The sequence below is a fragment of the Phacochoerus africanus genome, chromosome 9 (genome assembly GCF_016906955.1).
Source record: "Phacochoerus africanus isolate WHEZ1 chromosome 9, ROS_Pafr_v1, whole genome shotgun sequence".
Lineage (NCBI taxonomy): Eukaryota > Metazoa > Chordata > Mammalia > Artiodactyla > Suidae > Phacochoerus > Phacochoerus africanus.
In genome coordinates, this window is record NC_062552.1 from 13,970,832 (window position 1) to 13,993,814 (window position 22,983).

Consider the following 22,983-nt stretch of genomic DNA (forward strand, 5'->3'; position numbering starts at 1 on the left):
CAGTGTTTAGATTGTTTTTAATACCATTGCCTTTGGCAGAATCATAACATCAGAGGCAGACAAGTGTTTTCCACTATAAATTGGCTAGAAATCCTCAACCTTGTCACAAGATTGTCAAATGGAGTGTTATCTTAGAAAATAGTTCGGCAACTCTAAAACATTCCTATAAATCTTATTTTGAATCTAAAGGCTTTTATATATGAAATATTTCCTTTAAAATTTATTCTTCATTTTAAGGAACTAGAGAAGACTTGGGTGGGTATCTGCCCTCTAGGCAGCTTGGGTTTAAAAAATTAAATTTAGAAGAAATGGATGTTTGCAGATGAAGAAAAGATTTTTGTAAGATTTTAATTTTTTCTATTATAGTTGATTCGCAATGTTCTGTCAGTTTCTGCAGTGCAGCAAAATAACCCCGTCATATATACATAGACATATTCTTTTTTTCATATTATCTTCCATCATGTTCCATCACAAGTGATTAGATGTAGCTCCCTGTGTTATACAGCAGGATCTCATTTCCTATTCATTCCAAAGGAAAGAGTTTTTAAAAATTATGCTACCTCCTGGAGTTCCCATCGTGGCTCAGTGGTTAACGAATCCGACTAGGAACCATGAGGTTGCAGGTTCGGTCCCTGCCCTTGCTCAGTGGGTTAACGATCCGGTGTTGCCGTGAGCTGTGGTGTAGGTTGCAGATGCAGCTCGGATCCTGCGTTGCTGTGGCTCTGGCATAGGCTGGTGGCTACAGCTCCGATTCGACCCCTAGCCTGGGAACCTCCATATGCCGCGAGAGCGGCCCTAGAAAAGGCAAAAATACAAAAAATAAATAAATAATTATGCTATCTCCTAATACTGTTTTTTTGGAAAAATGCACTCATTTTATCTCTCTCTCATCCACATTTCAATCTAATGCAGTGATTCCCAAGTGGGGGAGGGGGCGTTATGCTCCCAGGGGACATTTGGCATTGTCTGGGGACATTTTTGGTTGTCACATCTGCGGGGGGGAGGTGCAGGCAGGGTGCTCCTAGCATCTTCTGGGTAGAGGCTTGGGATTCTCCTTTAATGCACGAGTCAGCCCACACAGCAAAGAAGTATTTGGTTCAAAACAATAGTGCTGAGATTAAGAAACCCTAATCTAAAGCAATATGCAGTATTCTCTTTTCCTAGCGCTCCACTAAAAGTGTTCTCAGAAAGATCAGCAATGATCTCCAAATAGGCAACTGAAAGGCTTTTGTTTTTTGTTTTTTAGTTTTTTGCTTCTTCTGGTCACATCTGTGGCATGTGGAAGTTCCCAGGCTAGAAGCTGAATCCAAGCTGCAGCTGCCGGCCTTTGCCACAGCCACAGCCATGCCAAATCCAAGCTGCATCTTTGACCTACATCATAACTCATGGCAATGCCAGATCCTTAACCCACTGAGTGGAGCCAGGGATCAAATGAGCATCCTCATGGATACTTGTTGGGTTGGTTATTGCTGAGCCACAACTTCCTGAAAGACTTTTGAATACTCCTATAATTTTACTATGTTTCTATGCTGCATTTGATACTGTTTAGTATCTCCTTTCAAAATCTTTTCCTCTTGGCTTGCACAACATTCTTGGGTCTCCCTCGCTGGCTCTCTTGTATCTTCCATCCTCTCAAATGTTGGTGTTTCTCAGGGATCACCATATGCCCTTAGTTTTTTCCTTACACATGATTTCCCTGGGTGATCTCCTCCATGCTCATGGTACCAGTGACCCCTACGAAATCAATATATTTAACAACTTACTTTCTCTTTGAGCATGATACTGTTAGAATCACCTGTTGGATTTCTTTACCTAATATGTCATTAATATCTGAAATTCAACATACTAAAAGCTAAACCCATTCTCTTCTCTGGCAAATCTTTCTTTTTTTTTTTTTGTCTTTTTGCTATTTCTTGGGCTGCTCCCTCGGCATATGGAGGTTCCCGGGCTAGGTGTCTAATCGGAGCTGTGGCCACTGGCCTGCGCCAGAGCCACAGCAACGCAGGATCTGAGCCACGTCTGCTGATCGTTAACCCACTGAGCAAGCGCAGGGATCGAACCCGCAACCTCAAGGTTCCTAGTCGGATTTGTTAACCACTGCGCCACGACGGGAACTCCTCTTTTTTTTTTTTTTTTAACTGCTTCGTTTAATTGCTTTGTTGTCTACCTGGTATTCAGACTTGGATGTATGTCACCTTTGGCCTGATCTCTTTGCAACTCTTTTTTTTTTTTTGTCTTTTTGCTATTTCTTGGGCCGCTCCCCCGGCATATGGAGGTTCCCAGGCTAGGGGTCGAATCAGAGCTGTAGCCACCGGCCTATGCCAGAGCCACAGCAACGCAGGATCCGAGCCGCGTCTGCAACCTACACCACAGCTCACGGCAACACCAGATCGTTAACCCACTGAGCAAGGGCAGGGACCGAACCTGCAACCTCATGGTTCCTAGTCGGATTCGTTAACCACTGCGCCACGACGGGAACTCCTCTTTGCAACTCTTGACATCTAATTCTCTGCATTTGGAATCGCTAAATGTTTCTCTTATCCATCCACTTTTCTTTCTTTTCTTTTCTTTCTTTCCTTTCTTTTCTTGCCTTCCTGCCTTCCTGCCTTTCTTTCTTTCTTTCTTTCTTTCTTTCTTTCTTTCTTTCTTTCTTTCTTTCTTTTCTTTCTTCTTTCGTGTGTCTTTTGTCTTTTTAGGGCTGCACCTGTGGCATACGAAGGTTCCCAGGCTAGGGGTTGAATCAGAGCTACGGCTGCTGGTCTACACCACAACTACAACAATGCCAGATCCTTAACCCACTGAGCCAGGCCAGAGATTGAGCCTGCAATCTCATGGATACTAGTTGGGTTCAATAACTGAGCCACGACAAGAACTCCTCATTTCCTTTTCTTTCAAACCATACCACCTCTCTCCTTGTCTGTTGTAATAACCTCCTTACTGAGCTGTCCCTAAAGCCTTATCCTTTCCCTTCCTTCATGAAAAACTAGTCCTCCAAATGAGGAATAATCTTGCAAGTCCTGCACACTAGCTGGTGTGTTTGTCTGGCAAGCCTAGAATAATCTTTTAAGACTGAGAACAGTGCCTTCGCCGTGAAGCATTCCTCATGTCCCTGAAGCTGACACTCCTTCCTGTCTCCCTGCACTATGTTCCTCAGTACTTTGTTCATATCTTTATTGCAGTGTTTATGAAATGATATTTTGATTTATTTCCATGTCTACCTTTGTAATAATCTATTTATTATTATTATTATTTTTTGCCTCCTCTAGGGCCACACCCATGGCATATGGAGGTTCCCAGGCTAGGGGTCTAATCGGAGCTGTAGCCACCAGCCTACGCCAGAGCCACAGCAACGCGGGATCTGAGCCGCGTCTGCAACCTACGCCACAGCTCACGGCAACGCCACATCCTTAACCCACTGAGCAAGGCCAGGGATCAAACCTGCAACCTCATGGTTCCTAGTCGGATTTGTTAACCACTGTGCCACGATGGGAATTCCTGTAGTAATCTAAAATTAAGCTCTGAAGATCTGCCTTCCTCCCAATCTCCTCAAATACCCTTTTGTCCTCAGCCCCAATCCTATGCTAGCCACCATCCACATACCTACATAAACTTTTGTAGGCAGGTTTTTACACCATGACCCCAATACCCTGTCCTCCTCTCCTGGGCATCTGACCCAAGTAAGGCCAGTTAGTCCCCTCCTTGGGAATTTGAAATTGAGAGAGAGAATGAAGATGACGGAGCATCAAGATAAGGGAAGCAGAGAGGGTTACGATTGTATTCAATTCCCATTCTAGATTATTGAGGAAGCCTGTCTGGATCCATACATTCAGCTTCCAAGTGACAGTCTTGTTACCTCTTAAACAATTACCCTCTTCCCCCACCTCCCCTTAAGTTATCTTGACTGCATTTCTATTACCTGCAACCCCAAGAGTCCTGATTCATATATCCACTGACTGAATTCAAGAGCAAGGTCCTTGTCTTGGTCTTTGAAGATCTGGTACTTACCCCAGTAACACAGTAGATAGTACTATATAGATACAAAATAGATACTGGATACAAAACTATCTGGGGAATGAATCAATGAATGAAGATGAGAGAAAGGAAAGAAAGAGAAAGAGAAGAGAGAGTTAAAAGATAGGGGAAGTAGAAAAGAAAAAAAATATGAAGGAAATTTGAGGATAGTAGAACTGAAATAAGAAAGAGAAGGCAACAAATGATCTCAGAACAATAACAACAGCAAAGAAGAGCGTGATCTAGGGGTAAAATATTTGGTTCTCCTGCTGTGGCTCTGCTCTGCTTAGGTCCGCCAGCTTTCCCCCTGTGCTCTCAGAGCAGATAGGAGGATCCAGCAGGGAGTCCTGGTACTTCCAAGCATCTTAGCCCCAGTGCTTAAGCTTTAGATTGTCCGATCACAGCCCACTGGGCTTACAGTGAGGTAATACAGTGGCCAGGGCAACCACAGATGTCTAGACCTAAGCTAATCTAGAGAGCATGGCCTCGTACAAGTAGCATGAACTCTGATTTCAGACAGAAGGGTTCACATTGAGGCTAGTCCTAAAATGACTAGATGGTAGGAGTGAATGGTAATAGGAATAAAATAACTCTCTCTAAAGGAGAGGTGAGCTGGTTTGCTGTTATATAGTAGGAAATTGGGAATCATAGATACCAGTGATTCCTGTGTGTCCAATTTTCCTTTAATTTATTCTGCTACTCAGTTACAAAGCAATATTCCTTTTTTTTTCTTTTTTGTCTTTTTAGGGCTGCACCCACACATATGGAGGTTCCCAGGCTAGGGGTCCAGTCGGAGCTGTAGCTACTGGCCTACACCAGAGCCATAGCAATGCCAGATCCAAGCCGCATCTGTGAACTACACCACAGCTCACGGCAATGCTAGATCCTAAACCCATTGAGCAAGGCCAGGGATCAAACCCGAGTTCTCATGGATGCTAGTTGGGTTCATTAACTGTGGAGCCACAATGGGAACTCCCTCAACATTCTTTTTTTTAATCTTTGGGCTGTATGTGACAGAGTTCCTGTATAAATAAAATATTATGTTAAAAAAAGACCTCAAACATACCATTTTCTCTCTATCTCTAATTTATATTTACCTCTATTGTTTCTCAATTGTTTATAACCACTGATCCTCCCCCCACACACCTCCCTTCAAGAAAAGTTTGTCTCTCTAGAAATTTGTGGGACAGATTTCACAAAGGCACCAGGATCTATATGCTGGTGTTCACTGACCATGTGCCCCCCATTCCTGCACACCCCTACCTCACATCCTCATTTTTTTCTGCCTGTGGCCAAGAGTTTTTCTCAAGCAAAAATCTGATCTGGTCATTGCCTTGCCTGTAACTTTTTGATGCCTCCTGATTGTCTGTGGAATAAAGTACAACTTTAAAACATGGCCTTGGAGTTCCCATCGTGGCACAATGGTTATCGAATCCGACTAGGAACCATGAGGTTGCAGGTTTGATCCCTGCCCTTGCCCAGTGAGTTAACGATCCGGCATTGCCGTGAGCTGTGGTGTAGGTCGCAGACATGGCTCGGATCCTGTGTTGCTTTGGCATAGGCTGGCGGCTACAGCTCCGATTCGACCCCTAGCCTGGGAACCTCCATATACTGCGGGAGTGGCCCAAGAAATGGCAAAAAAAAAAAAAAAAAAAAAAGACAACGAAACAAAACAAAACATGGCCTTGAAGATGCTACATGCTCTGGCCTCTGCTCCCCTCTCCAGCTTGTCTCTCCATTCTTCCTCCCAAACACTCCCATCCCTAAGAAACAACCTTTCAAACACAATCAATGAGCTTCTTCAATTCTCTGAATAGCCATATTTTTCTTACCTTTGGTTTTCCCTCCATGCTACCTTCCCCTCTCCCCAACTCTTCCTCCTTCTCCTCCCCTATCTCTGGCCATATTATACTCACTCCTCAGGGCTCAGCTTAAAAAGTCACTTCCTCTGGGCTTCATGAATACTCCTTCTGTGTGTGCCATCCTCCAGCAGAGCATCTACTTTCAACAGCCTGTGTACTTGCCTCTCCCCCTGTTCAGCTTGGTGAGGTTAGGGCTGTTACCTTTCCTGTTACCCTCTCTAGCCCTAGCACCCAGCAGTGTCTTGAACTAGCAAGCATCCAACAAACACTGGCTCAACGAGTATGAAGGCCAGAGACTTTGTGCTAACCTCTCCCTCCCCCTCTTCCTATGTCACCCAAGGAAGTCCTTTCATTTGTAATAACTCGTTTACCTTCCAATACCAACCTCCTGCCCAGTGGAGAACCCTGACAATTCTAGTAAGTATCTTTTTTTTTTTTTCTTTCCCCCCAGCCCTCAGATTAGAAAGCTAGCTGATAAGTTTAGGAAAGATAGATTAATATAGCTTCTTTCATAGGTTATTTGCATTTTCTAGAGCTCTTTTATGAACTAGTTGCTTCTCAAGTTAATTCCCAGTATGCTTTAAGTTATAACATGACTGTGAATAATATTACACTGCCTCTAAGCTACTCTGTAAACGTGTATTATATTGATAGGTAAATAAATGAAAAAAGGAATGCCATCAATTCACTGTCCACATTCCCAGCAGGGGTCATGTCAATGCCAACTCCCGAAGGTTAGTGATTCAGTGATGTTTTCACATATCCCTTCCTGTCGCTTTTATCTTCTATATTATTCAGTATGCTCTGCCCTTTGCTAGTTCATTTGCCACGAGAACTCTCTTTGAATACATCCACCTGCTCCTTCCCAGAACTTTGGCTTCAGAACTGCGCCTCTCCTGAGAAAGGAGGTTCTGGGCATGCTCAGTACCCAAACCCAGGTGAAATTAACTGCCCTTGCCCTGACTTGGGGCCCTGACAGTTGGCAGGTGTCGACAATGTTAGCAAAAGAGACTTGTCCGAGCTTGTGCAGCTGAACTCATCCTTCCTGGGACCAATCTAAAGTCCTGGCTACCTAAGTTCGACTAGTGGGGACGTCTACATTTTAGAACTATAAAATGGAAGGAGCTATTTTGGAAAAACTAAAATGACTGGCAGGGGAGTCTCTGCACAATCTACATGAATATCAGGTGTCGAATGATGCTGTGATTACAACAAATGAGGCCGGAGGCAGGGGATGAATGGAAGTGGTGCCTGCATTGAACGTCAGTGGGCAGATGGAAGATTTTCAAAGGTTTTGTTTTGTTTGTTTTGTTTTGGAAATCCTCCGGCCCCAGAATTTCCAGGACCACGTTCGCTGCGGGCTTCCTAAAGAGAGCGCGTTTCTGGGGGAGGTGTGTGCGTGCGCGCGCGCCGGGGGAGGGAAGCTGGGAGTGGGGCCACCGCTCTCGGGTCTAAACAGCAGGGGGAGAAGGGGAGCGCGCGAAAGGCCGCGGGAGGGGATGGGGAGGCAGCATCTGGGGCGAGAGCCGGGGGAGGGGGCCCGAGACGCTCGCAGGGGCGGGTAGCCGGGAGACCCGAATGCCTTTGCTACCTGAAGCTGCTGCCGGGAGTAGCTGACAGCGGACGCCGCGGGCGCACGCCTCGCCGGAGCCTGGCCCCTCGAGGTCTGCCTGCCCGGGGCTCCGACCTCGCGCGCACGGTAAGGGGGGTCTCCCGCCCCAGCTGCACGCCCGCCGTGCCAGGTGCTGGCTCGGCCTCCCCAGGCTGTCACCTCTGCTCCCCCTTCGCCCTCTCCGAGTCCCTTCGGCTCCGGGCTGTGCCCCGGGCGGGCGGCCCGCAGGGACTCCGACCCTCTGCGGTCCTCGCTCCTACTTCGCGGCCCACGGGACCCCCGCCTCCTCTCCACCCTCACCCCTCGCTCTTTCCCCTCCCCTCGGGGAAGCTCCACCAACCCCACGCCCCGGGCCCTGGGCGAGAAGTGGAAGGGGAGGCCGGAGGTTGTCCACCCCCTCCAGGTGTGTGGCGCAAACCCCGACGCACCGTTTTACCCCAGAGTCTGCAGTCATTCCCAGGCAGCTCCTCTCCTTCCAAAACAGACCCCCTCCCCCCTCCCTTTTGTTACTATCTTAACTTTGGGAGGATATTAACCTTGGGGTAGGTAGGTGTAACCGTCTTATCTTTCGTCACTGCACCAGTGATTGAAATTCTCTGGGACTTATTTTTCCTGATAAGTACATGCTGTGATCAGTTTACAAGGTTTTCCGGGCGACTGCGGTGCTAGAACTTTATTAGAGCTTAAAGCAATAGCTTCTCCTCGGATGCTGAGAGCCTGATGAAGAAATCTGGGATGTGTGTGCGTGTGCGCGCAGGCTTTCGTGTGTTCACAAAGCACGCCAGGTGATTGCGATGCGCTCTTTTCCTCGCAGTTGCTGGAAAATATCTATAAGGTCCTCAGGGGAAGGAGAAGGGGGCGCCCAACTGTTGGTAAGCATCACCTTGGGAGTAAAAACGAGTGAAAGCTGGTTCCCTTCAAAGCTGTGTTGATGGATTTGGTGCAGTAGCTCTGGTTTTAAGATGGCAATTTGGGAAAGAGAGGGTTAACATTCTTTGGCAACTCAGGTACGGATGAAGAGTGAGCTTTTAAACATCAACTTAAAGTTTAAGAATTCCTTCACAAGTACCGTGGTCATTAGAGAGGGCTGAGGCCTATTCTTGTGGGAATCAGAAAGCCTTCCCTGTGCTCCTACTGGCTTTCTGTCAGTGGCCACCAGGCCTTTTGACGTGTTGGTTATTTTAGGGCTGAAGACCCAAATGGACTCAATCTCTAGGAACCAAAAGAGAAATGATCATGTAAATTGATGGAGGGCCTGTTTACATTCCTAATTATTCGATCCAAGCTCTTATACCCTGAATTAAGAGTGTAAGGTGTATTGTGTTGGAAATCACACAAGCACTGTTTCTCCATCTGGAACTTTGTTATAGCTATAGATCTGCTGCTTTTCTTGTATATCTGCACGTGAGCCATTCTAAGTACCCAGCAAACTCTGAATGTAACTACCAGTGTAGATAAAATTTTTTGTTTGTCTTTTGGAAAATTGAAGTAAGGACTAATTTTATTTTTACATACCATAAAGTAGGTATGAGTAAATCATACAACATTTCGTGAAATGAGATGCAAATTATGAAATTGGGATAGTATTAGATACTTGCTTTCAAGGATATTAAGGAGAAGTAGGAGAATGTAAAGCATTTTGAACTTTTAGAGTCACTGTCTAGGTATTGAGCCAATGTGATCGTTTTCCTGGCAAACTTTTTCTCCTTTCTAAAATTAACTTTCCTTAAGGAAAAATAGTGCAGAGACACCCGATTCAGCCAACCAAGTCCAGGAAATACTGTGTTTGAATTTTAAAAATGACCTTAATCCATCCCTATAGATCTAGTGTTTGTAGTCCATGACGAAAAATATGCAGAAAGAGTCATTGCTTGCTGACCTTTTCAAAGCTTTGGCTTAATGAGGGAAGTTGGGGGGCAGAGTACAACATTATGTTATGAATTTTGTTGGCTTAGGCAAAACTATTATTATGGTCCTACGGTTTTTGTGTGTATGCTGGGTCTGGGACTTACATAATTATGTATACATATGTAACACATGTTTTTAATAGGAATGAAAACCCACAATATTTTTTGTTTGTGGCAGAAAGCTGTAAGCATTAGGTTTTGATTACTTTTTCATGGAAATTTTAATATGACAGAACTAAAAACTTCAAGGAAATAATTCCATAAGGATCTATTTGGAACCGAAGGCCTTTTTAAGAAAAGATATTTGAAGTCCTTACTCTGTGTGCTTAGCATCCGCCGAGCAATTCTTTGTGAGCAAGTGAGGGTGGCGGAACCAATTCTGGCAGCTCAGACAGTGGATGATTAGACCCTGCCACTCTTCTCCAGAGCTTTAATTTGGGCTGTAACTTGATGCTTCACTGATCCCACACTCTCCCTGCCACGCTAGCTCACAGAGGAATTGCTGGCACTCTGGATTGAATTTTTTTCCCCTCCCATCAATTAGAACATGTTTGCATTGGTTGCAGAATGCAGTTACATTTTTAGCTCAGTATTCTAAGAAATACCTTTAGCTACAAAGAGAGTAGGCTTAGGGCCGCCTAGATCACCATTTGCCTTATTTAATTGTGCTATGTTAAGTTCCCAATGATTCAGCTATATAGAAATAATACAGTCTTAAAATTGGAGGGCATTTTAGAAGTCATCTAGAGTCTAATCATTTCTTTCTCTAGATGAATTTTGACGCAATCATAGCCATAGTCTAAACTTGGAGAATAGACATTAAATTTCATATTCTTTTCATAGACATTAAATTGTATAGTTTTTCTTGTAATGAAGATTTTGCTCATTTGAGATGAATTTCTGTACAAGTTCAATGATGTAGGAATGGCAGCAAAGCATATTGCAAATCTCAGCCAGATTTCCAGTGACATATAAAGTGTGATCTTCAGGGTGATGTAGGTCATTTACAAAGGCAGCAAACTATTGTAAACTAGCATCCTATGTTTTTGTCACTGTGGGTGGGGACTATTTCAATTGACCAAAGAAAAGAGTGCACTGAGACAGATGAATGCAAAGAGAGATGGGTAAGGTGGTGGGATCTGTGAAGAGCATGGCGTATTACATCAACAAGTCATTCAGAAACAACCTTCAGGAGTTCCCATCGTGGCGCAGTGGTTAACGAATCCGACTAGGAACCATGAGGTTGCGGGTTCGGTCCCTGCCCTTGCTCAGTGGGTTAACGATCTGGCGTTGCCGTGAGCTGTGGTGTAGGTTGCAGACGCGGCTTGGATCCCGAGTTGCTGTGGCTCTGGTGTAGGCCAGTGGCTACAACTCCGATTGGACCCCTAGCCTGGGAACCTCCATATGCCGCGGGAGCAGCCCAAAGAAACAGCAAAAAGACAAAAAAAAAAAAAAAAAAAAGAAACAGCCTTCAAACCCTTGCCCAGAGCTTTTAATCGGAAATAATGGAAACAATAGAGTTTCTAGCCCTCAAAATCCTACTTAATTAAGGCTTGGTTTTGTGGAAGTTCCACTTGATGTTTTTGCCTTTCGAGGGAGCTTCAATCTCTTCTTCTCTATTGACTCTTTTTCATTAATAGGGAAGCATGCTCCACTCTCCTATCTTAGAAATATATAGGTCCTTATTAACTCTTAGCAAAATGAAACAGTGGCAGAGGGAACGGGTGGAGTGGCTAGATAGGAGGGATGTGTTACAGGCAGCAGTGATAAAGCTTGGTGATGGGGACTGGTTGGATATGGCAGATGAGAGAAAGGGAGGAATCTAAGGTAACTCCCAGATGACTATGCTACATGGAGTCATAGAGGAGGAACAGAGCTGTGGTATAGGTCACAGATCCCAAATTGCTGTGGCTGTGGTGTAGGCCAGTGACTACATCTCCAATTTGACCCCTAGCCTGGGAACCGCCATATGCCACAGGTGATGTCGCCCTAACAAGATGGAAAAAAATAAAATAAAATTTTGCCATTTACAGGAGTTCCCGTTGTGGCTCAGTGGTTAATGAATCCGACTAGGAACCATGAGGTTGAGGGTTTGATCCCTGGCCTCACTCAGTGGGTTAAGGATCCGGCATTGCTGTGAGCTGTGGTGTAGGTTGCAGATGTGGCTCGGATCTGGCATGGCTGTGGCTGTGGTGTAGGCCAGCAGCTGTAGCTCTGATTCAACCCCTAGCCTGGGAACCTCCACATGCCGCAGGAGCGGCCCTGGAAAAGGCAAAAAGACCAAAAAAAAAAAAAAAGAAATTTTGCCATTTACAGCAACATGGATGCACCTAGAGATTATTGCACTAAGAGAAAGACAAATATCGTATAATATCACTTATATGTCAGTCTAAAAAAATAGTACAAACGAACTTATTTACAAAATAGAACCAGACTCACAGACATAGGAAACAAACTTGTGGTTACCAAAGGGGAAGTAGGGTGGAGGGATAAATTAGGAGAATGGGATTAAGAGATACACATGACCATATATTAAAAAAAAAGATAAGCAGGATTTTCTGTATAGCCCAGGGAACTATTCAATATCTTATAGTAGCCTATAATGGAAAAAAGTTGAAAAAAAAAACCGAAAGAAATACGACCAAATCACTTTGCTATACACCTGAAACTAACATAATATTATAAATCAACTCTACTTCAGTTAAAAAGCAGTAAGCTTTAAACAAAACCATGCTTGTAGATCATGAGCATTCGATCATTACATGTGTATTCCTCAAGGAAGAATTTTCCTGTTGCCTCTTCTTCCCCCACCTCATCCCCACTTGTGTATCAGAAAGTGGGGATGACCTAAATCTGGCTGAAGAGAGAAGAATCTTTGTTCACCTTGCCCGGTGCACAGGTATGGGAAAGTGTTCAGTAGGCCATACCTAGCTGCAGAAGGGAGTCGTTTAACTTTATACGAGGTTGGAAGAGTCTGAGTGCTCTATTAGATTGGACATATGAATTACAGAACTGTGATTTTTTTTTTTTTTTTGACTTAGAGTGACTTGGAAAGTCTTCATTATTTAAGAGTGATTAGAGGGAGTTCCAATTGTGGCTCAGTGGAAATGAACCCAATTAGTATCCATGAGGACTTGGGTTCAATCCCTGACCCTGGCCAGTGGCTTAAGGATCTGGCATTGCCATGAGCTGCGGTGTAAGTCACAAATGTGGCTCGGATCTTGTGTGGCTGTGGCTGTGGCTGTGGCCAGCAGCTCCAGCTCCGATTCAGCCCCTAGACTAGGAACTTCCATATGCTGGAAGTGTGGCCCTAAAAAGCAAAAAAAAAAAAAGAGTAATTATAAAAGTCAACTGTCCTGAATTTCATCCAAGGACAAGGGAAAAAACAGCCCCACATAATAAACTTAAAGATGAAAGTGGAAACAGATTAAGTCCTTTTCTGATTATATCCTGCAAATCCTGCTTGTTCATTATAAGGGTCACACATATAAAACCACTTACAGTTTTCAATGATACATAATTGACAAGAAGATAGTAGGGAAGGGCAGAGAAGGTTATTATAGGAATCAAATTGATTCACAGAAATGTCACAATAACTATTTACATTTCTGAATATGATGCCAGAAGAATTTTAATTAATCAATTAAGATATTCCTTAGGTAATTTTAAGGGGAGGTTTGCAGTCTGTTCCACAGCTGGGGAAATGATCTGAGCTATTGCTTTTGTGTAATGAGCACATAAGACGTTTTCCCCCTTCTGTTTCCAAAGAAGCAATAAACAGCTAGGATTAATTGTTCACTATTTGTATTCCGCCATCGATCAATTAAAAAAAAAAGTATGCGTTCCTGTAAAACAATAAAGATGATGCCCATAAGCTAATAAACTCTAAAATAAACAAGAATGCTAAAGGATGTCTCCAGCTTTGGGGGATTTTTTTTTTTTTTGTCTTTTTGCTATTTCTTTGGGCCACTCCCGTGGGGTCTAATCGGAGCTGTAGCCACCGGCCTACGCCAGAGCCACAGCAACACAGGATCCGAGCCACATCTGCAACCTACACCACAGCTCACGGCAACGCCGGATCGTTAACCCACTGAGCAAGGGCAGGGACCGAACCCGCAACCTCATGGTTCCTAGTCGGATTCATTAACCACTGCGCCACGACGGGAACTCCAGCTTTGGGGGATTTTAAAAAGGTCTTTAAACTATTAGCTTTCATGTTATCTGCCCAGCATTTGCCATGTTATTCAATCAAAGTCTTTTCATGGTAAAGGAGTGACAAGGGGACAATCTAAATAATGTTTCTATTAATATGTTCCTAAAAGTTGAAAAGACTTGAAAAATACGTGTGAGTCACACACAGAGTATTTACATTGACGAGGAACAAGTGCAGTTTATTCCAGAGAAGTGGAATTATGGATCCAGAGGTAGGACATTAGATTGACCTGCAAAGCTGGAAGAAAGAGGATGATTTAGCATAGGGATATGTGTCAGTCTCCAGTAGCTCTAGAGGTACTCCTGCTGTGCCCTTAGGATCCTGAGGGCAATGCCATGCTGTTACATTAGTACACTCTGTGCGGTTCCCTTAGCGCAGTGTTTGAGAGCAAGAGTGCTGAAAAGTGGTGTGACCTGGGGGCACCTTGTATCTTCAAATGTTGCTCTTTCCCTGTGGTAGGCAAAATTCTAGATCTCTCCCAAGATTCTGCCCCCTAGTGGACACATCTATAAATCCTTTCTCCTTGAGTGTGGCCAGAGCCTGTGAAGATGGTGGGATAGTAACTTGGGTGATTCTGTTACATTTTGTAAGACTGGAGAGAGAGATTCCAGGAGCTGGCTTTGAAAAAGCAAGCTGCCCTGTTGGAAGAGGTCCATGTGAGTAGGGCCCTGGAGCAGCCACTGAGTTTATGGTAAGTTGTTTCATAGCTACCCACAATGTGTACTTTCTCCATTTTCTGTAGTCCAACTCTCAGAGTTATTACAAGCATGTGCTGGAAACTTATTGTGGCCTCATGTCTCTTCACTTCCTATATTTTATGTTAAAATTGTTTCTCTGTATTGCATCCTGGGCTTTCTTCAGATTTATCTTTAGTTTCACTAGTTCTGTCTTTAGCTGGCTCCATCCATCAGCTTTTGCTTTGATAGTGCTGTGTAGCAAGCAACCTTAAAACCTCAGTGGCTTCTAACAACAAGTATCTCTTTCTGGATCACATTGTCTCTCAGTGGCTGCAGGTTGTATGCAGGGTCTCTGTTCCTGGGGTTGGGTCAAGTTCAGTCGACCCCACATACCTTTTCATTCTGAGAGATTCTTATGGCGTACAAGAAGGCTGGCCGAGACTAGGAATGTTTCCTAAAGCCTCTGCTAACTATGAGTGCAGTCTCACTTAATCTATGGACCAAAACAAGTCAGTGGCAAAGCCAACAACAACAAGGTGAACTAGACTCTTCCCCAGGGAAAGATGAGAAAGAAAAAAAATTAAACAATACATTAGAGAAGAAACCAGTACAGAGGTTTCTCAAAAAAACTAAAAATAGAACTACCATATGACCCAGCAATTCTACTCCTGCATATATATCCAGAAAAACCAAACCCATAATTTGGAAAGATACATGCACCCCAATGTTCATAGCAACATAATTTTAATAGCCAAACTATGGGAGCAACCTGAGTGTCTGTTAACATATGAATGGATAAAGATGTGGGGGTGTGTGTGTGTGTATATACATATATATATATATATATAATGGAATACTACTCAGCAATAAAAAAGAATGGAAATTTCCCAATTGCAGCAAAATGGAGGGACATAGAGGGTCCTGTGCAAAGTGAAATGTCATAGAAAGACAAGTACTGTATGGTATCACTTATATGTTGAATCTAAAAAATACCACAAACTAGAGAATGTAACAAAGAGGCAGACTTAGATGCAGAGAACAAACTAGTGGTTCTCAGTGAGGAGGAGGATGGGGGAGGGGCAAACTATTACGTATAAAATAAGCTACACGTATATATTGTACAACATGGAGTATAGCCAATATTTTCTAAAACTAAATGGAGTAGAACCTTTAAGAATTGTGAATCTCTATATTGTACACTTGTAATTAAATAAAATTGTATAGCAACTATGTTTCAGTAAAGACCAAAAAAACCCCAATATACTCTATTACAATGATCCACTTTTTTCATTAAAGATATTTCAAATTCTAGATCTCTATGTGGTTCTCGAAATCTTATTCTTTTATTTCATAGTGTCTTTTTTTAAACTGGAGTATAGTTGACTTACAATGGTGTGTTAGGTTTCAGGTTTGTAGCAAAGTGATTGTTTCACTGATTTTTTAAATCAGTGATTCTATACACATACACACTCATATGTGTGTATCTTCTTTTATATTCATTTCCCTTATAATTATTACCAGAATACTGAGTATAGTTCCTTGTGTTGTATAGTAGGTCCTTGCTGGTTATCTCATAATGCCTTATTCTTGACTTCTATTCCGTCCTTTATTTTGTGCAGCATTTTAAAAACATTAAGCTTCTTAGAGTGCCCTATTTCTGAACTTGTGGTGGTAAATCGTCCTTTTTGATTCATCTGCTAATTTCCTCTCCCTCATGCTGATTTGCTTGTTCATGTGCCTAATCATCTTGGACTGTAAGTTGAGCATGTGAGCTTCACATGTCCTGGGTTGTGGAGGTATTTTACATTTCTTTCGTTGAGGTCTGTGTGTGTCCTCAGTTTGGGATCAGGTTTCCAACCCTGTGTAGTTAAAGCACGTTTGATATGTGTGATTGGGTCACTTTGTTGTACAACAGAACTTGCCAAAACATCGTTAATCAAGTATATTTTAATAATAATAATAATTTTAAAAAGTGCATTTGAGCTCCTTCTTTGTACTTTGGGCAGGTGTAAGTCTCTAATTTCTTATTGCTGACTCTCTGCATCTATAGCCCAGTGTCAGGGGCATGCTTTTGTCTTTCTTTCTCTCCAAGAGGATGGAGTTTTTCCGGTCTTTCCTCCTCTTGACTTTAGGTAAGGTGCTTAATTCCAGCCTCACAGGGTAAGTAAACTCCACACTCTGCAAAATATCCTGTTCTCGTATTCCTCCTAGGTCTTCAATTCCTAATCACAATTGTGGGTTTTGAGTTTCACTTTTGTTTTTGGGAGGCTTCCCTTCCTTGCTTTCTGCCCAGCTATGCATTTAAAAGAATGTTGTATTTATCCACTGTTTAGATGTATAAGCAGAGAAGGGTATGGGATGGATGGGCAAGGGGTGGGGACACTGTGAGCTTCCCAAGTCAGCTCAGCATGCCTTATTAACTAGACATCCCCAAATTCATTTTGTTACCTTACCTCCCCCACACTTCCTTTTACTTTTTATTGGATTACATTGTATCTGCACATTAATTTGGAGAGAATTTATATATTTACAATATTGAGTCCTTCCATCTATGAATCTGGTGTATATCCCACCCTTCATAAGAAACTTCGCTTCTCCTGAAATTGTGCGATTAAAAAATAGGTACTGTATACTTTTAAATTGAGGTCTCAGCTCTATACTTTATTCCTGGGTATTATTCCTGGCTTATTGAATAACCTTGAGCAAATTGTCTAATCATTAGAGTGTCAATTTGGTTGAACAAACTGCCATTATTTAACTCAGTAGCTTAGTGAATGTAAACTGACAAACTTACTAGACTAATTCAGGTTAATGTTTTCATTTATGAGTTTAGTCTTACTATGTTATAGTGTGGAAGTCTAAAATATACATCTATCAAAATTACTCAAAATGCATCAGTAGAGCTTTTTGAAACGTTAGTAAAAATAGAAGCTATTAACAGAGTAGTAAATGGAATTAATATGTATGCTATTTTTTTTTTTCTATTACTTGATGCAGGCCAGAATCAGGATTTGCAAAATAAAAAAACCTCTGGATCCTAGGTCTGTGGCTAGACTGGGGAGCTCAGATTTAGATAACAGACATTGAATGAGCTGCTATCCTCATTGCTAAGACGTGGTCAGAGTCAACTCAGAAGAGCTAGACATTTATGTTGCATTCCAGAAGAGGACTCGGAGCCACGTCAGGGGAAACTTGGGACCACACTCTCTGTTGGTGGTGTAATACTGTCTACCCTGGTTTCGTGTACCTCCAGTTTTGAAGGATTTTGCCAAATTTATTGTTTCTTTTAATTAAGAAATAGATGTATGGCACCATGTGTCGGGTGGTGAAAGAATCATAAGGATGCATCCCAAATCAACCCAGCCTAAATGAGCAAATCGTATACATTGGGAATTTCCAGGCTGCAGTACTCTCTGTTATCTTCAGTGCTTCTGGTTTGCTCAGATAGCACCTTATATTAAAGTTTGTTCATTGTAGAAAACTGCACCTTTGGAGTTCTCGTTGTGGCGCAGTGGAAACAAATCTGACTAGGAACCATGAGGTTGTGGGTTCGATCCCTGGCCTTGCTCAGTGGGTTAAGGATCTGGCGTTGCTGTGGCTGTGGTGTAGGGTGACAGCCCTAGCTCCAATTGGCCCCCTAGCCTGGGAACCTCCACATGTCAAAGGTGTGGCACTAAAAAGAAAAGAAAAAAAAATTTGCACCTTTTCTTTTCCTTATTGTTTTCATCTTATTAGAAGAGTAAAAATATAAAGTCTTAGGTGTGCATATTTATGATTCCACAGTACTGTTCTGAGACTATATTAGGAAGGTCGTGGGAAGTAAAAAGGCCTCATTGTGTGATGGACACAAGCGAAATAGAGATAGGGAAAACAAACAGGTTACTCATCACGGAAGTTGGAACTTGTACATGGTCTTATGGTCACAAATCAATTTACCTCCACCAGTATGTGTAGCTTCTTTACATTCAGCTGCTTGGTTTTGTTTTTACCTTATTCCTTACAATAGAGGAATGAAGAGGAAGAGTGAACGGCAGTCATATTTGCGGCATCTGTGAAGCCTGGTGAAAGGCTATTAAGAGCTGGCATAGGATCGCCCCCTTTTATATTTGTGTAATACTAAATGCACATCAAATAACTTTGTCATACATGATCACATTTGGATCTCATGCAGCCCTGTGAAGTAGGTGGTGAAGATATTAACGTTCATACTTTATACAGTAAAGGCCCACAAGATGAAGTGACTTGCCTTTTACTCAGAAAAGTGGAGGATTTGACCTGAAAATAGAAATGACTAATTAAAAAAAAAAAAAGAAAGAAATGACTAAGGTGAGGTGTATGGTTTAGGAATTAGTAACAAACTGAAGTTTGGGAGTTGTAGCTTAGCGAAAGTGAATCCAACTAGTATCCATGATAATGTGGGTTCGATCCCTGCCCTTGCTCAGTGGGTTAACGATCCGGCGTTGCCATGAGCTGTGGTGTAGGTTGCAGATGCAGCTTGGATTCTGCATTGCTGTGGCTGTGGTCTAGGCTGGCAGCTACAACTCTGATTCGACCCCTAGCCTGGGGACTTCTATATGCCACAAGTGTGACCCTAAAAAGCAAAAAAAAAACCAAAAACCGCCCCCAAAACAAAAACAACAGCCCAAAGAATAAATAAACTGAAGTCTGTGGATTATTAGGTATAATGTTTGGTCTGTCTGTGTTGTATGTCTTTCATTGGCAGGAATAGTTGAGATGACAGTTTTGTCTTTAAATAAAGATGCCTTTCTAAGTTTGTAATGAGAAGAGCCTTTTCAAACACAGAAGGCTTATCTTCAGAGGACAGAGGAGGCAGAATCAGAAGGGAGTGTGACTAGTTACCTAGCACAGCATTGTGTGAAGCTGTGTGTGAAGGTGCTGTGTGTAGGTGAAGAAGAGTTTCTTTTTTTTCTTTTTCTTTTTTTTGTCTTTTTGTCTTTTCTAGGGCCACTCCTGTGGCATATGGAGATTCCCAGGCTACGGGTCTAATCGGAGCTGTAGCCACCAGCCTAAGCGAGAGCCACAGCAATGCTGAGTCTGCAACCTACACTCCAGCTCATGGCAACGTCGGATCCTTAACCCACTGAGCAAGGCCAGGGATTGAACCTGCAACCTCATGGTTTCTAGTCAGATTCGTTAACCACTGCGCCATGATGGGAACTCCAAGAAGAATTCTTATCCCCCTGCCCACCCCCCCCCCTTTTTTTTTTTTTCAAAACTGAGGCTCAAAAAGGTGCAGGTTTAGTTACCAAGCTACTAATAGAGAAATGAGAATTTGAACTTGTTCTCCCTTTCTCTAAACAAGACTGTCTGTGAAATCCAAATCTAACAGTAAAGGCTTCTCAGCAACTGAACTACAAGGAGGAAACCCAGTGCCAGTCTTTCCCTGCAATCTCACCAAGTAATCAACAAAGCGTTGTTGCTTGCAGAGCCTTATTGAGTCAACTCTGTAGAGCTCTTTCCTGATTGGCTCCACCGATTAATGTAACAGTTAGAGCTAGAACAGACATCAGAGACTTAGAATTTACAGACTAAAGGTATATAGATCAGCATCCTTGTGGGGAATTTTTCAAAATATACAAGCTACCTTCTGATTAAGTAGGTCTGAGGTACAGAAGGGTATGTGTGTTTGGAAACATTTCCAGGGTAATCTGATGTACTTTTCTGGTAAAGCATCATTTCTCCTGTCTAACCCTTTAATTGTATAGGTGAAAGAGTTTTCTTGGAAGGAAGCAAAATGCTTCTAATTTAAGATTGCCTTGGTTAACACAGGCAGTTCAAAAATTTAAATGTTAATGAGTCTCTTTTTCCAGTTCTGAGCTCATATTTCACTACCATCAACTTGCAGTTTAGTTTCTGACTTAATGACCTGGGGCTTTAGGTAGACCTTTATTTTCAAAACAAATCTCTGTTTTTCTATAATGTCGATGAATGAACAATGCTGTGGGCTGTGTTTGGGGTTTAGAAATTGGGTGAAGTTCTTTGTTGATAATAAGGCAAGGTAGTGGCAAACAGCTGCAGCAAAGAGAGCAAACAGAGTTTCAGGGTCCAGTGCTGGAAGCCACACTGAAGTTTGCACAGTGTCAATGGGCCTAAGCCTTAGCTCCAGGGAGGAAATTTTTTTTTTTTTTTTAGCCCACTGAGTTGGTTTTACATGCATATACACTGAGGAGATTAACTGCGTATATAGTTAATGCTTTGGCTTCACCTTCCACTCTGGTTTCTGTTTCACAAATCTTGAGGTTTATGCACTGCACGTATAAAAGGTTCCCCATGCTTCCCCTGATAAGTGAAGTAGGCTCTTGGACACAACTATAAAGCAAGGAAGTGTTTTCCTTACATTGGATAGTTGGGAAAAATCCCATGGAGGAATCTATCATTTGTGGAAGAGAAAAGTGCATAATTTAAGCTTAGTTGAGACTATCCGTCTTAGTTGATCAATAGCTAACTGGGGCTCTTTTTTCCTTCATTAGGCCCCCAGTTCCCCTTCTGTCAAAGCGTTGATCAAGATATTTAATACTAGAGGATCAGGATAAAGTATTTTGGGTTCAAGTGACTTGCCTTATGATCTACCTTTTGTTAAAACAGATTTGCTTTTTAAAGAGAGTCCTATGTGTGATTCCACACTTTTCTTTCTCAAAGAGGAGCTTCTAACTGTTCTTCCCATAAAATGTAAATTTTTTTTTTCTTGTTGAGATTGTTCTTAATGATCAGGAGTAAATAATGAGTGTCTGTATCTCCTGAACTGTTTGAAGAGAATGACCTTCATTCAGGTAAAATGTCATGAACTGATCCCTGAAGGAAAAAAAAAAGTGTAATGCCACCTGTTGCCTTGGAGCATTTAGAATTCTTTCAGTGCTGTAAGAAAAGGGACAAATATAAGCAGGGAGAAATAACAAAAAGATTGTATATCTAGGCATAGTAAAGTGTAGTCAGGTCCCAAATGAACAGAAGACTTCTGCTTCGGTCAGGAAAACCAGTCCTAGGGGTGGTAGAGGGTTCTTTGGAGCAAGCCCTATGCAAGCAACATGCCATAACTCTTTGAACAAAGTGAGATTTTCTGGAGTTCCCATCGCAGCTAAGTGGAAACGAATCTGACTAGCATCCATGAGGATGCAGGTTTGATCCCTGGCCTCGCTCAGTGGCTTAAGGATCTGGCGTGGCTGTGGCTGTGGTGTAGGCCAGCAGCTACAGCTCCGATTCGATCCCTAGCCTAGGAATCTTCACATGCCCTAAAAAGACCAAATAAATAAATAAATAAAATAAAAGATTTTATACTTCTGTGACTATTTGGCAAAAGCAAAACGAAACAAAAACAAAATACCAAACCCCCAAATCCAACAACCAGGTCATCACTATTTTTGCATAAAATTAAAGCTTCTGTATTTGAATATTACATTTTCAAGAGAATCCGTCTTGATTTTAGCATGGCCAATACAACCAGTGAGAAATCCTCTGGTATATATTTATAAACTAAGTTAGGACTGTGGACCTTAGAAAGCTAGCTGCAACCATGGAAATCATCCTTTGTCATTTGTTTTTTGCAAAAGAGGAAACTAAAGTGGCTTGCCAGTGTCATTAATTATCTGGTGATTGAACAAAGGCTGTTGCTGAAGGTTCTTGATTCTTGGTGACATTCTGTTTAGCTTTTTCCTGCTCAGGATGGAAAAAAATAACTAGGTACTTAATAAACTTGTGTATCCAATCAGAGAAGGGCAATATGCAGTTATTCATGTTTCAAAAATACGCTGTATGTTAGTACCACTGTAATGTTTCTGGCTTTCTGCCTTCAGTATTCCATTTTCTGACTCCCATGTGGTTGGATGGGGTCTTGTGACCAGTTCGACCAATAATTTGCTAGCAGAATTGTGTGTCATTTCTGAGCGGCAGTGTTTAACCCATGGCTGGAGACCTGGGAATCTATCTCTGGTAATTGCTCCCCAGGCCTGTCTCTGAATGATAATGATATGCAGTGCCCCCTGCTGAGCAAGAAAGGACGTGTAGCATGAGTGAGAAAACCCTTTTAGTTTTAAGTCATTAAGATTTAGGGCTTATTTTAACCTCAGATTATAAACTTGCTAAGGGATGTTTCTTTTAAGGAAGAACATGCCTCTGATGGGGTATTTCTGTATCATTATTTTGATTCTCCTCTTTGGCTATTTTTTTTATCACCTATGGTAGCAAACTGTATCTGGAGTGACTGCTACAACCCGTCTCAATTTTTTGAACTATATTATTTTAAATCTCAACTAAGTTTCAGTTAATGAAACCAAGAATCAAGGACTCTGGGTCCTAGTTTTCGTACTGGCACTGCCTGACTTTCATCCTGTTAGGGACTTAGTTTGTACATCTATAAATAGGTGTTGAAACAAATCATCTTGAATATCTTTCTAGCACTGTTGATCTGTAATTCCAGGAAATCAGAGTAACATGCTGCTAGCTATTTTGGGTTAGGGATCTTAAACACACTTTTAAACTATAAGAACCAGGTCTAAGTATATCTTAGTACAACAATTCAAGGGATAAATGGTGCTTAAATCATCCAAAATTTTGACTGTCCCAGAACACAATATTCTGAGTTCTTTTGTAAGTATCACTTGGATATATCCAAGTATACATTTTCCAGGTTTTTCTTGTATGGAAGTGTATTTCCCATGTATTTAAGAGCTTTTGTCTTCTTTGG

The 22,983-nt window shown here is 42.2% G+C and overlaps 1 protein-coding gene across 1 annotated transcript in view; it reads left to right on the forward strand.

Moving 5' to 3' along the window:
- Window positions 1-7,438: 7,438 nt before the first annotated feature.
- RNF144B (ring finger protein 144B) overlaps window positions 7,439-22,983 on the forward strand; it is a 168,437-nt gene continuing 152,892 nt past the window's right edge. Inside the window, exon 1 of the mRNA XM_047795204.1 lies at window positions 7,439-7,572. The gene's annotated coding sequence lies outside the window, so the exon portion shown is untranslated. The remainder of the gene's footprint in view (window positions 7,573-22,983) is intronic.